Genomic DNA, 14059 nt, shown 5'->3' on the forward strand with positions numbered 1-14059 from the left:
CCGTTAACGTTTAGGGTTTCTTCAGCTTCAGGTTTGTTTTTAACTTCGGTTTGTAGTCCTTACATAGTAACCAGTAGATTTCTGGTGAACATGGGGTTTGTAGTCCTTACATAGTAACCAGTAGATTTCTGGTGAACGTGGGGTTTGTAGTCCTTACTTAGTAACCAGTAGATTTCTGGTGAACGTGGGGTTTGTAGTCCTTACATAGTAGCCAGTAGATTTCTGGTGAACGTGGGGTTTGTATTCCTTACATAGTAGCCAGTAGATTTCTGGTGAACGTGGGGTTTGTAGTCCTTACATAGTAACCAGTAGATTTCTGGTGAACGTGGGGTTTGTAGTCCTTACATAGTAACCAATAGATTTCTGGTGAACGTGGGTTTCAGACATGCTGCTTGTTTTAAATGCAACTCCCGTTGCGTCTCTGCCATCGGAGATTTTTTTTTTACTGTCAGCTGCCCCCGCCCTATCTCTCTCTTTCTCTCTCTCTCTCTCTCTCTCTCTCTCTCTCTCTCTCTCTCTCTGTGTCTCTCTCTTACTCACACACACACACACACATACCTGGAAGAAAAGAACCAAAACCCAAAAAAATCACACTGATCATAAAAAATTTTAAAGTTAAAAAAAGAAAGTTATATTGAGTATGAAAACTCTTGTTCATTACATTTTACTTCATAATTGCAACCGCATGTGTTGTATTCATTGTTGCAAAACGTTCTGTATATAGTTTGTTTGTTACCATGACAACGCCATTGATCTGAAGCTTGATGCTGTCATGTAAATAGTTTTCAAATCAGCAATAAATATAACAATTTCTGATCAACTCATATCAATTGCATGCTTAAAATAACATGCCGGTTAATAAATGCATATAGACATCAACTTTCTTTTTATTATATCATCACAATTCATTATGACATCAACTTTCTTTTACATTACTGCATATACACATCAACTTTCTTTTTGATTTATCATCACCATTCATTATGTCATCATCACGATTTATTATGACATCAACTTTCTTTTTAATAAATACATATACACATCAACTTTCTTTTAGATTTATGCATAAACACATCAACTTTTTTTTAAATAACTGCATATATACATTTTGATTGAAAGACAAGAACTCATCGATAAAATTTGAAATAAGTTTGCAAAATTCTTTGTCTGCCAATAGAAGAGAGTTAAATCTCCAAAGAGGTGGGCTACGTTTATAGGTAGAAAGTTGCATATCTAATAATAAAGGTGAATGTTCAGATATTACAATACCTAAATAGTCAGAGGAAAATACACCTGCATTAAGCGTACTGTCAATAAAAAAATAAAAATAAAATAAGAATTTTTTAATGGTGGGGTTACGAGATCTCCATGGATCAACAAGACCATTCCGTTTCATAAAATCAGAGAATGTTATAGACATAGCAGATTGAGTCAGATTTCGAGGATTAGAACGATCCAAGATTGGGTCAAAAACACAAATTAGATCCCCACCGAAGATCAGCAGGTGTGTATTCAAGAAGGGAATGTTACTCAGCAATCTGTTAGCGAATTCAACATTATCGAAGTTTGGGGCATTTACATTTACAAACAAAACCCTCTTTTGTGAAAAAGTACCAGCAACCATGAGGTATCTGCCGTTCCTATCAGCAATAACATCAGTGGATGAGAACTGAACTTTTCTGCTAACTAAAATGGCGACTCCTCTAGCTTTTGAATTAAAATTTGAGTGGAAAACTTGAGCCACCCAAGGGCAATGTAACCTACGGTGATCTTTGAAACATTCTGTAACAATGAAATCTGCACACAATGGCTCGTGGACCATCACCAGGCTTGGGTTTGGGTTGGAGGGTCCGGTGGGACCTGTCCAAAAGAGGCTCTTTTTCCAGACCCAACGCTTCCTTCAGTAAGGCGGCTACACATAACTGCACATATACATAAAATCTATTTTTGATTAATGCATATACACATTCATTATGTCATCATCACTATTCATTATGTCATCATCACCATTCATTATGTCATCATCACTATTCATTATGGCATCATCACCATTCATTATGTCATCATCACTATTCATTATGTCATCATCACTATTCATTATGACATCAACTTTTTTTTATAGATTAATGCATATACACATCAACTTTCGTTTTGATAAATGCATACACACATCAACTTTCTTTTAGATTAATGCAAATACTCATTAACTTAATTTTTTATTAATGCATAAACATATCAACTTTCTTTTAGATTAACACATATACGCATCAACATTCTTTGATATTACTGCATATACACATCAACTTTCTTTTAGATTAATGCATATACACATCAACTTTCTTTTTGAATTATGCATAAATACATCAACTTTTTTTTAGATTTATGCATATACACATCAACTTTCTTTTAGATTTATTCATATACACATCAAATTTCTTTTTAATAAATGCATAAACACATTCATTATGTCATCATCACTATTCAATATGACATCAACTTTTTTTATAGATTAATGCATATACAGATTAACTTTCTTGTTATTATATCATCACCATTCATTATGTCATCATCACTATTCATTATGACATCAACATCTTTGATATTAATGCATATACACCTCAACATTCTTTGATATTACAGTATTTCTGAGCTGCTAAAACACATTTTTTGAACATTTCTCTCGCTTTCCCAAACCTTAACACAAAATCACCAAACTTAAGCTACACTGTCAAAACCTTTGACTGTCTTGCTATATCAAACAATTGCTTCAGAACTATGTTATCTTTACCCAAAACCAAACACTGTTTTCAGATATCACACACATCCAGCTAATGCATAAACACTACACAGCAGTCATTACACACTACAGAGATAAATGCAAAACACTGCACTCAAAGCAGAGCAGGGGAAAAATTTGATATATTATGAAGTGCTTGCACAATCCTGCACACAAATAGTCACAAACAAAATATGCAGCAGATCGATAGCAATGTCTTGGAATCATTCTGCCTCAGCATCATGCCTCTGGGCATGGTCAGGCCACAGGACCTCATCAACGTCACAGGCAATCCTGTCCCTTGCTAAACAACGGGGACAGAATCCTTTAGCATGACGAATCCAACCTTGAATCGATTCCACTCCAATGTTGTCACATGCTGCATCCATTGACTGAAGGAGATTTTCCTGTGCATAAGGAGTTCTGTCATAGACCTTCCACCTCCATGCAGAAAAAAAATTCTTCAATGGGATTAAGGAAGGGCGAGTATGGTGGGAGGCACACATTTATAAAACGTGGGTTATTTTCAAACCACTCACGGATTCTAGGACCACGGTGAAAGTTCACATTGTCCCAGATTACCACGTACATGGGATGCTCTGCCTGCTCATCACCTCTCTCTTCACGTCTCAGTAATGCTTCCTGTAGAGCATACAGAAACGTTATAAGATGGGCAGTGTTGTAAGGTCCTAAAGTCACATGGCGGTGAATAACCCCGTAGCTGCTGATGGCAGCACATATGGTCACGTTGCCACCACGCTGCCCTGGCAACTCGACAATGGCTCGTTGACCAATAATATTGCGGCCTCTCCTTCTCCTCTTGGTGAGATTGAAGCCAGCTTCATCCAAGAAGATGCACTCATGAGGCCTCTCCATGGAATCCAGTTGAAACATTCTCTATAGAAATGAGAAAAAGTTCATTTTTGATATAACGTAAATGACATAGCATTCCAGGCTTCATGACTCTGTATACATGTGCTGCATTACATTCAACACAGTAAAGATGTACAGTAACTCAATAGTGCTTTATAATCTCTGGACATTACGTATTACTTACTTGTACATATTGTACATATAATACTTGTTGTATTTCTCGCAGACGAATGAGATTATTTTGAAGGACCATATTGACAATAATGGTCTCCTGCTCTTGTGAGAATATACCTCTCCTTCCACCGGCATGTGGCAGTCTTTCAATTCTAGCAAATAAAACATCTAATGCAATGTAACCAAATATGTAAAATACATAAAATATATATTTTTATGTAATACTATTATTAGTTTTACTGTAATACTGCAAGAAAAGGGCCAATTTTTAGAGATGTTACAGTAATTTACTGAGACATTCCACAACTGTACATACTGTACTGTAAGTTTGAGGGACCACAAATGATAGTACACTTACCGGTTGTGTTCTCTGAATGTCCTGACAATGGAGGCCACAGAGAACCTGCTTATATTTGGTTGAACACGTAGTCCTGCTTCCCTCATACTCATTCCATGAACCAGAACATGGTGTATGATTGTTGCTCTAATTTCATTGGAAATGATGGCTCTTGTTCTTCCTCCTCCTCCTCCTCTTCCTCCTCCTCCTCCTCTTCCTCCTCCGTCTCTTCTTCCTCCTCCTCCTCCGTCTCTTCTTCCTCCTCCTCCTCCTCCTCCGTCTCTTCTTCCTCCTCCTCCTCTGTCTCTTCCTCCTCTGTCTCTTTCTCCTCCTCCTCCTCCTCCTCCTCTTCCTTCTCTTCCACGTCCACATCCACTTCTACTTCCACCTTCTCTCCTGCCCTCCATTGTGAAAATCACACATCCCATTTGGATTTGACCTGGCTTTATATCCCCATTACTGATTGGGTGCAACACATTACTGATTTGAAACAGGTGTGTTAAATTTTGAGTGCTTGTGTGTTACCGATGACAACAGTGTGTTACTTGTATTTCACTTTTGGGGCTGTGTTGTGCCATTCTGAGTTGAAGTGCACCAAAATGCTACATGTGCTTTTTGAATGACAATGTGTTTACAGTTTTGCACAAAGAGCGATTCCGATTTGCTAGCTGTGTCTAACCACATGAGAAGTGTTTAAAGTTCTACAAACTGTGTGCTTCAATCAATAAAGTGGTTTGTACACTTGCAACTTTGGTTTTGCGAATGGATTTTAGTGTTTTAGCAACTCAGAAATACTGTAAAAAAATCATTAGATTGGAAAGCTAGACCTTTTTAATGGACTATTAACATTTTAATGTTTTGTCAGGAACCAGTGCAAATGCGCTGAATTTCCATCTCTACCTCCTGGAAGGCCTGAACAGGTGGAACCAGGATCGGGGGAGTGCGGCGGTGACCAGTAGGCCATCGCCTCTGCTCACCTACGCCGGGCATGTGACCCAGTGCGTCAACAGCAGCAGCTTGAAGGTGTTTGGCCGGCCATTTGTGCCAAACTTCAGGCCACCCTCCAAATACACTGGTATGCTAATGTAATAATAACTGTCTACCTAGTACAGTGAGGAAAATGAGGATTTGAACACCCTGCTCTTTTGCAAGTTCTCCAACTTAGAAATCATGGAGGGGTCTGAAATTGTCATCGTAGGTGCATGTCCACTGTGAGAGACATAATCTAAAAAACAATATCCAGAAATCGCAATGTATGGTTTTTAAACTATTTATTTGAGAAGTGGGAGAACTTGCAAAATAGCAGGGTGTTCAAATACTTATTTTCCTCACTGTATGAGGAAAAATGTCTTTTTAAAAGGCAGAAACCTCAAACTAAAACTGACTCAGTCATCACTGGGCAGTCATCGGACACAACCAGTTGGGGGAGAGGGTGAGAGGGTGAGAGAGCGAGAGAGAGAGAGAGAGAGAGAGAATGGAATGAAAAGATGACCAGTGGTAATTATGGCAGCAGTAAAGGTAATAGAACTATTACTAATAATAGTAGCAATAGTAGTGCAGGGCGTCCACCACGGCAGGAGCTGCATCCACTACTGAGGTGCCACCACAATCCAAGGAAGTCTGAGAGGGGAGAAAGCACAAGGGCTTCTGGAAAGAAGCAACATTAGTTACATGCATGCTTCTTTCAAGTATCAACAACAATCATAAAGACGATAGCCTACAGACATCTTTGCAGGCGGCACCCAGATTTGAACTGGGGACCTCTTGATCTGCTGTCAAATGCTCTACCACTGAGCTATATCCCCAAATAACCTATGTTGGATATGATTATGGTGCAGCAAAACAATGGCTGGGCCTCCACCATGTGGTTACCATCACAGTCTGAGAAAGTATCGAAATCTCATCTACTGTATGAAAGGGAGTTACAGTTTTTTACAATTGCTATGACAGATTTTTCAATACTTTTAACAAATTTTTAAAATTATTAACACAGTTAGCACTACATCCGCATGTGTAAGCTATACTATTACAGTTTTTTACAATTGCTATGATAGATTTTTCAATACATTTAACAAGTTTCCTAAACTCTTAACACACCAACACACCCAAAACACACAACTGGCAAAACAGTAAATTTCATGCTCAAAATCACACATTGTAAACTGAACTCCAAAACTAATTTTCACAATACAATAATACACTAACACTACACACTATGTCTAACAAAACACTGCAAACATGTTTCAAAATGAAATAATTATTCCAAACACTAACACATGTTCTCCTCCAACAGGAACATTTAGTCAATCATAACACAATGACAAAAAAAAACTCTATCATCAGTTGACATTACAAAAACTTCATTATTTTAGATGTGTCAGGTATGCCCTTATACAATAGACAGTATATTGTATTAATCATAGATTGTGTTTTGCACATGCAATTTTATTCATAGTATCAATTCATAACAAGAGTTATCTCAAGACCCTATACAGATAGAGTAGGTCTAGACCACACTCCAGAATTTACAAGGACCCAACAGTTCTAGTAGTTTCTTCCCGAGCAAGCAACAGTGCGACAGTGGCGAGGAAAAACTTCCTTTTAGGCAGAAACCTGGGACAGACCCAGGCTCTTGGTAGGCGGCGTCTGACGGGCCGGTTGGGGTTAGAATGAAGAGTGGAAATAACAAAAATAGAAAAAATAGTAGTTTGTAGCAGTTCTTTGTAGTAGTTCATGGCATAACAGGGCACTGTGCGGCATTACAAGGCACAGCAGGAGAATCTTTTGAAAAATCTCATAAAGTCGTTACTACTAAGAGCTCTGGGAATACTTGGCTCAGTAGAGCTGTGACCATCCGTCAGCCTGGCTACAGTGCTGAAAAGAAACCTCACTTCACTTCGTTCACCATTGCATTGTTTTCTGAACCGGAGCTACAGTACAGATAATTCTACAGTCTATGGTTAAGGTCACATTTATATTCAGATTATGTAAAGATATATATATACCAAAGGTTCCATAGTGTACTGGTTATTCTGTCTGCTTTACACGCAGAAGGTACTGGGTTCAATCCCCAATGGAACCAAACTTAAGGTTTAAAGTTAGAACCATGTCCTGTTACCGTCTTGCAGGCGTCCCTTGAAAAGTCTTAAAAAAGGGAGTGAACGACACTTGACAATCAAAAAAAACCTGCTCTAAAGACATATCATCTATCTGAAAGACTTCTTCAGTGCTTTTGCATTGGTTTCACTTCTTAGAACATGACCTCCATCCATTTTATTTACAGTATGGTTCTTGGTTGAAGACTTGGTTGAAGCTGCTCCGTTAAAGATAACGGTATTACAGAGTTTCCATGGTGTAGTAGTTATCACGTCTGCTTGTTATGATTATGTTAAAGATGACCGTACGTCGAGGTTCCGTAGTGTAGTAGTTATCACATCTGCTTTACATGCAGAAGGTCCTGGGTTCAATCCCCAGTGGAATCAGACTTATGGTTTGAAGTGAGAACTATGTCCTCTTACCACCTGACCTGCTTTAAAGGTGCTCTAAAGACGTTTTGTCTCTTCTCTGAAAGACGTCTTAAGTTCTGATTTAACAACAGGGAAACCCAACTATTTACCTTTGTGGGGTGGTTGAATGGTGTTTACTGTGAGAATGGTTGATGGTTGCTCCAACTTGGCGTTGGGCATCTCCAAGAACCATAATGACTGTCAGAACTGAAGACTTGGTTGAAGCTGCTCCAAAGACATTTTGTCTCCTATCTGAAAGACGTCTTCATGTCTTTTGCTTTTGCATTGGTTTGACTTTTCAGAACCTGAGCTAAATCCATTATTTATACAGTATGGTTCAGATCACATTTATACACCAGTCATGTTAAGGATAGCCATGTCACAGAGTCACATATGATTTATACCATAGCAGTGCAATCATTTTGCCCAGGTTTGATTTTCAGCCACCACAGTTGCATTTACAGGTTTTGAAGCCACATACAACATTAAACACAGAAACGGCAGGAAGGATAAATCCACCAAATTAGGTCACAAATAATCAGCACAAGGCCTTGTTTAATTTCTTTTATTTAGTATTTAATTGTTCCACATTGCAAAACATTTGAAATAATTCAATCAATGTTATTTTACAAGTCAGATGAATAAATCAGCTGTTTGCTTTCTATTTTCTGATTTTGTATGACATCATCAGGGTCTTTACTTTCAGTCTGAACAGACCTCAACAGATTTAAAACCACATTCAGTCACAGAAAATATGAAATGTCAGACGAAACCCAGTGCTAGTATGGCACCGGTGCCTTAACACCCGGTATCTATCGGACCGAATAGTAACGGGGATTTCAGGGCCTCATTTCGGTGCTACTGAAACACCAGCGCTGCCTCTTTCCACCTAGTGGTTGTTTTTGTCGTTTAGCAGCAATTTACTGGAGAAATATGTTATTACATTTATTTTTTACATTTAATTTGGACCATATACTAATAAACAAGCTGTTCTTAAATTTTGCTGACTGTCTTTTTGTGCTCATTTCTTTTTTTTAACATATACATTTAAAAAAATTTTTTTTTAAAGGATAGGTTCAGGCACCGATTTTGGTGCCTAAATGGTAAAGGGTTCTGAGGAAAGGCAGAAAACAGTCCAGCTGATCCAAAACAACATACATGTTGGTCAGAAGATAGAGTTACTGCTGGTCAGCCTTCAATGTGGAGAGAAGATCAGAATATAACACAGCTATCAGGGCATGAGGAGGAGGAAACAGCTTGGCTCTGAAACATGTTCACAACGAGGCAGAGTGAATGAGCTGGTGTCTTTTAAGGTGACTACTATGAGTAAACATTTTCCCACATTGTTCACACCAGTACGGCTTCTCTCCAGTGTGAATGCGCTGGTGTTTTTTAAGGTAACTACTACGAGAAAAGGTTTTCCCACATTGTTCACAGCTGTACGGCTTCTCTCCATTGTGAATGCGCTGGTGAGCTTTAAGGTTACCACTATGAGAAAAGGTTTCCCCACATTGCTCACAGCTGTAAGGCTTCTCTCCAGTGTGAATGCGATGGTGTTTTTTAAGGTAACTACTACGAGAAAAGGTTTCCCCACATTGTTCACACCAGTACGGCTTCTCTACAGTGTGAATTTGTTGATGTTTTTTTAGGGAACCCTGTACTGTGAAAGCTGCCCCACATTGTTCACAGCTGTAAGGTTTCTCTCCAGTGTGAATGCGTTGATGTGTTTTTAGGGAACCCTGTGCTGTGAAAGCCACTCCACATTGATCACAGCTGTACGGTTTCTCTCCAGTGTGAGCTCTCTGATGAATCTTTAAATATCCTGATGGGAAGGATTTGTCACAGTGCTGACAGCGGTGACGTTTGACTCCTCTTCCTCTCCGTTTCTACCAACAGAGAAAAACCAAGAGATTGAGTTAGTGAGATGCCATACTGTAGAGCTCTATCTTAAACTAGAAACAACATTTAGAGCATGTCTATGGAACATTGTTTGACAGATGCATTACCTTTAATTATTTGCCAACATCACTATTATGGAGTTGCAGTATGGGAAATGTAACATCCAGTGTTTATTAGTTTGTGGTAAATAAACTACTTTTGATCAATTTATGTGTGGCCTCCATTTTGTTGCCAGCCTTTAGCCAGCCGGTAACACATGGGGGATAATCCGGGATTTTTAGTGCTGGGAAAGTTGTAAATGTAACATTTTCCCACCGATTTTTTACCTTTCACTGGTATCTGTCAGTTATGGCCCATATTTAATCTATATACTGTATACATACATATTTAACCTCTTTAGAAACACTTTTCTCACCTAAATATTTACCCCCCAAAAAGTGATGCACTTCCCACATTCTTCTGCCCTCTGGGATGACCCTGAGGTCATTGGAAAATTAACACTCAATTTGTTGTTTCTAATGGCATTGTGACACTAGGCCGTACTGACACAGAGCTAAAGAGATTAGAATAGAGAATTTCTACTAACGTTTAAGTAAATCATCTGTAAAATTAATAAAAAAACACTACTGTAAGCATATTACATGGGTTATATCCAAAAATAGTACCGTAGCCACATGTCTAAACTTAGAACAGAAAAAATCCAGAAAAATATTACTCATTAAATGGATTTTATATACATTTATTTATACGGATATGTCTGTGCGTTTTTCCTATTTCCAAAAAAGCCAAAAAAGTGCAAAATACAAAACTTCTCAAACACAAAAACACATCCACATCACTCACACACATACCTGAAATAACTACATACATAAATTTATAGGATTAAGTAATTATAAATTGATGAAATGGTGAAATGACATGAGAAGGCCATATTTTTGCTTTGACACAGCTGGAGCCATCACAGGGTTAATATTTTCTGGTCATGTTTGGTATCAATCAACTCGTCTGCTTATTGGCTACACAGGGAGCCCGGTTTCATAACCTCTACTTCTAACTGGAAGGAAAAACTGTCAATCCTTACCACGTGGGCCCAATGGGGACTGTGGAACATGATAGGCTTGTCTCAGGGACAGCTCGGGTTAGACTGAAGCGATTGGCTGGGAACAAAGTGAAATCTGCAGAAGCCAGAGAGTCTGGTGGTGTACGGAGTGACTTTTTGTAGCGCGCCGAGGGAATGAGATACAAGCTGTCAAAACCCAGAAATTATGATCTATCTAGATTTCTCCACGTCGAAACTTGGCTAGAAACTACAAGACTGTGAGGGGACCACCTCATTTTGGATTACAAAGCTTGGATATTCTAATACCTTGGAGAGTTGGCGATGTAGGGAAAAAAAGTTTTTGGCGATCTTTCACCGCTGTGATGAAAGACACGAGAAGACAGGTTGGAAAACACTCAACTTAAGACTCAAATCTTTCTGTGTTTCCTTACTTCATAACATGATTATAACCGCTGTGAGTCACCTTATTGCTTGTGTGTGGGCTTGATGGAATCATGAGACTTTAAGCTTTCAAATGATGTGCTGCTTGTGCGTGTTTATAAAGATTTAATGCTTGCAACAACGTGGGAAACAACCAAAGGACACATTGACTGGCCAAAGGAGAAATGGAGTAACATTCTGGGGACTGATGAGAGGGAAACTGTTCTTTTTGGGTCTAGGAGCCACAGACAGTTTGTCCTCCGACCCCCCTGCACTGAAATCAAGCCCCAGTCCACTGTGAAGACAGTAAAGCATGCTGGTTATGGGATGTTTCTCATACTGTGGTGTTGGGCCTGTTTATCACATACCAGGGATCATGGATCAGTTTCAATACATCAGAATACTTGAAGAGGTCATGTTGCCTTATGCTGAAGAGGAAATGCCTTTGAAACGGGTCTTTCAACAAGACAAGGACCCAAACACACCAGGAAGGAGCAAAGTCTTGGTTCCAGATGAACCAGATGGATGTTATGGAGGGACCAGCCCAACCCCCGGACCTCAATCCCAGAGAACACTTGTAGGGTGACATCATAAATGCTGTTACTGAGGCCAAACCCAGTAATGCAGAGGAATTATGGGATGTAGTTCAATGGTCCTGGGCTGGAATACAGGTGACTCCATGCAACACCGATATGAAGCAGTTCTCAGAAATAATGGTTATGCACCTAAATATTAGTGCAGGGATTCAAACCCTGACACATTTTTCAGTTTAAATAGTACACATTTGAGTTTGTAAAGAAAAATGCAAATACTGCTAACATTCCTCTTTTTTTAAACACAGACTTGATCCATGTTGGTCATGTTTTGATTTGGAAATGAATGGGCAGTGTTCCCAATGAATTGGTATTATGGAATTAAAAGCTATTCTAAGAATTTTGAGCATTATTCACTTCTTTAAAAACACAGCTGTTATTCTGTATGTAAAGGTTTTACATACAAAGATGTAATGATTGGTCGAAAGGGGGGTGGCCTCATACAGCCCCCCCCCCAAATTACATGCATCTCCATTGATCTGCATTTGTATATCAACAGACAGAGTGAGTGAGTTAGTAAGGCGCCATGGTGGAGCGAGCTAAGTAAAACCAGAAGCATCGTTCACAGCATGTCTGTGTCTAAGTTCCCCTGCTGCATTACCATGGTTACGCTCTCTGTGTGTTAATAAAGTTTGGATTGATATATCCAGGTTCCAGTTTGGGTTCAGGAGGCAGACACCGTCTCCACATTTAAGAGTAGGCTTACGACTTTCCTCTTTGATAAAGTTTATAGTTAGGGCTGGCTCAGGAGAGTCCTGAACCATCCCTTAGTTACGCTGCTATAGGCCTAGACTTTTGGGGGACTTCCCATGATGCATTGAGCACCTCTCTCCTCCTCCTTCTCTCCATCTGTATGCAACCTCATCCCATTAATGCATGTTACTAACTCTGTAACAACTCTTTCCTGGAGTCTTGTGTTTTCTCGCCCCTCTCCTCTCTCTTCCTGCAGGTGTTTCTGGCTCTGGATCTGTGGTTGGAGTCACCTGCTGCCTCCATGTTCCTGCTCTACACCCTCTGCTAAAATTCTTCATGTCTGTCTGTCTGTCTGTTTCTCCCAACCGGTCGAGGCAGATGCCCCCCACCCTGAGCCATGGTTCTGCTCGAGGTTTCTGCCTCTTAAAGGAAGTGTATCCTTGCCTCTGTCACCTAGTGCTTGCTCTTGGTGGGAATTGTTGGGTTTCTGTAAATAACATCCCAGAGTCCGGTCTAGACCGGGGGCCTGTTGCACAAAAGTAGAATAAAGATATCCAGGATAAGAAAAAGAGCAGCTTGACTTAGTGTGATCTGCTCATCGCGGCTTAATCGGTTTGCACGTTTGCCGAGCCAGGATGAACAGGTGGAGCAATGTCCAGCCAGGTGTAGATAGCCGGGATAAGTGCACGTTCACGGCTTTTCTTAAATAAACCACGGTATCGATCACAGATTTACTGATGCAGAGATGGAGAAGACGCATGCGCCATATGTTTCACCCAATGAGCAGCAGCTTCTAATGGAAAGTAACGAGGAGGGGAACAGTATAATATGGAAAGTAACAAGGAGGGAAGAATATAATATGCAGGAAGGGAAATACGGCTCTTATCAAACGGAGAGAAAAAGCCCGACATAGCGGACCCGACTGAAAGTGTGAGGATGTAAAATGATCTACTTAGCCTATAGTCACTCCACATTTTTTCCAAAGTTGTGGGCTACACTGTGTTTTAATTACTTTAAATATGCTAGTTTCATGTTTCTGTTTTTATGTGATAAATGTGCTGGTTTTACTGTAAAGTGTCTTTGAGTAGCCTACCATGTAAAGCACTATATAAATACAATGTATTATTCTTTGGCCTTTGCCTTAAAAGTCAGCAGAGAGAATTATGTTCCTGGGGAAATGGACCCTAAGGACTCTAGGCTTAGGCTGCATCTCATTTCTGTCTTACCCCTTCCCCTTGTTTTTTGCGCGTTCACGCGGGACATAGTGGTGTCCCAATACGTTTTGTGATCGAGGGCTAAGGGGTGCATGGCCCTAGAAACCATAGACAGTGAAAGAAAAAATCTAGGGAGAACGCGAGCATACTTGCTACAGTATACCAGCTACAGCTACAGCTACGAACAGCGCAACGCAAGCGGCCAGTGTTTTCATTATTATGAATGCCGTAGCTGTGTGCATGCTTGGATTTACTTTACTACTCACTTCATCTGCGTTGTGTGATCCATTTTCTGGATTGGAGCAGAGCAAAACAACTTCGAAATAACTTCCATCTATCTGTGCTGCTGTGAAGACGGCTAGCTTCGCGGTGGAAGAGTGGAAATCTGACTCCAGTCGTCCTGGTTGGTCCAGGGATAGTACCATCCTGGATTAAGCATTGTTGTTTGACCTTCTCGGGGTTGGATGCAACTTTGGAACGCATTGTTTATCCGCGGTAATTATTTCATTCAGCT

The 14059-nt window shown here is 39.8% G+C and overlaps 2 non-coding genes across 2 annotated transcripts; one reads left to right on the forward strand and one right to left on the reverse strand.

The window, feature by feature from the left end:
• Nucleotides 1-5893: 5893 nt before the first annotated feature.
• Nucleotides 5894-5965, reverse strand: trnac-gca (transfer RNA cysteine (anticodon GCA)). The gene has a single exon. It is a non-coding gene; the product is annotated as a tRNA-Cys (tRNA).
• A 1604-nt stretch (nucleotides 5966-7569) lies between these two features.
• On the forward strand, nucleotides 7570-7642 carry trnav-uac (transfer RNA valine (anticodon UAC)). Its single transcript has one exon. It is a non-coding gene; the product is annotated as a tRNA-Val (tRNA).
• Nucleotides 7643-14059: the final 6417 nt, after the last annotated feature.

The sequence above is a fragment of the Etheostoma spectabile genome, unplaced genomic scaffold (assembly GCF_008692095.1).
Source record: "Etheostoma spectabile isolate EspeVRDwgs_2016 unplaced genomic scaffold, UIUC_Espe_1.0 scaffold00018560, whole genome shotgun sequence".
NCBI lineage: Eukaryota > Metazoa > Chordata > Actinopteri > Perciformes > Percidae > Etheostoma > Etheostoma spectabile.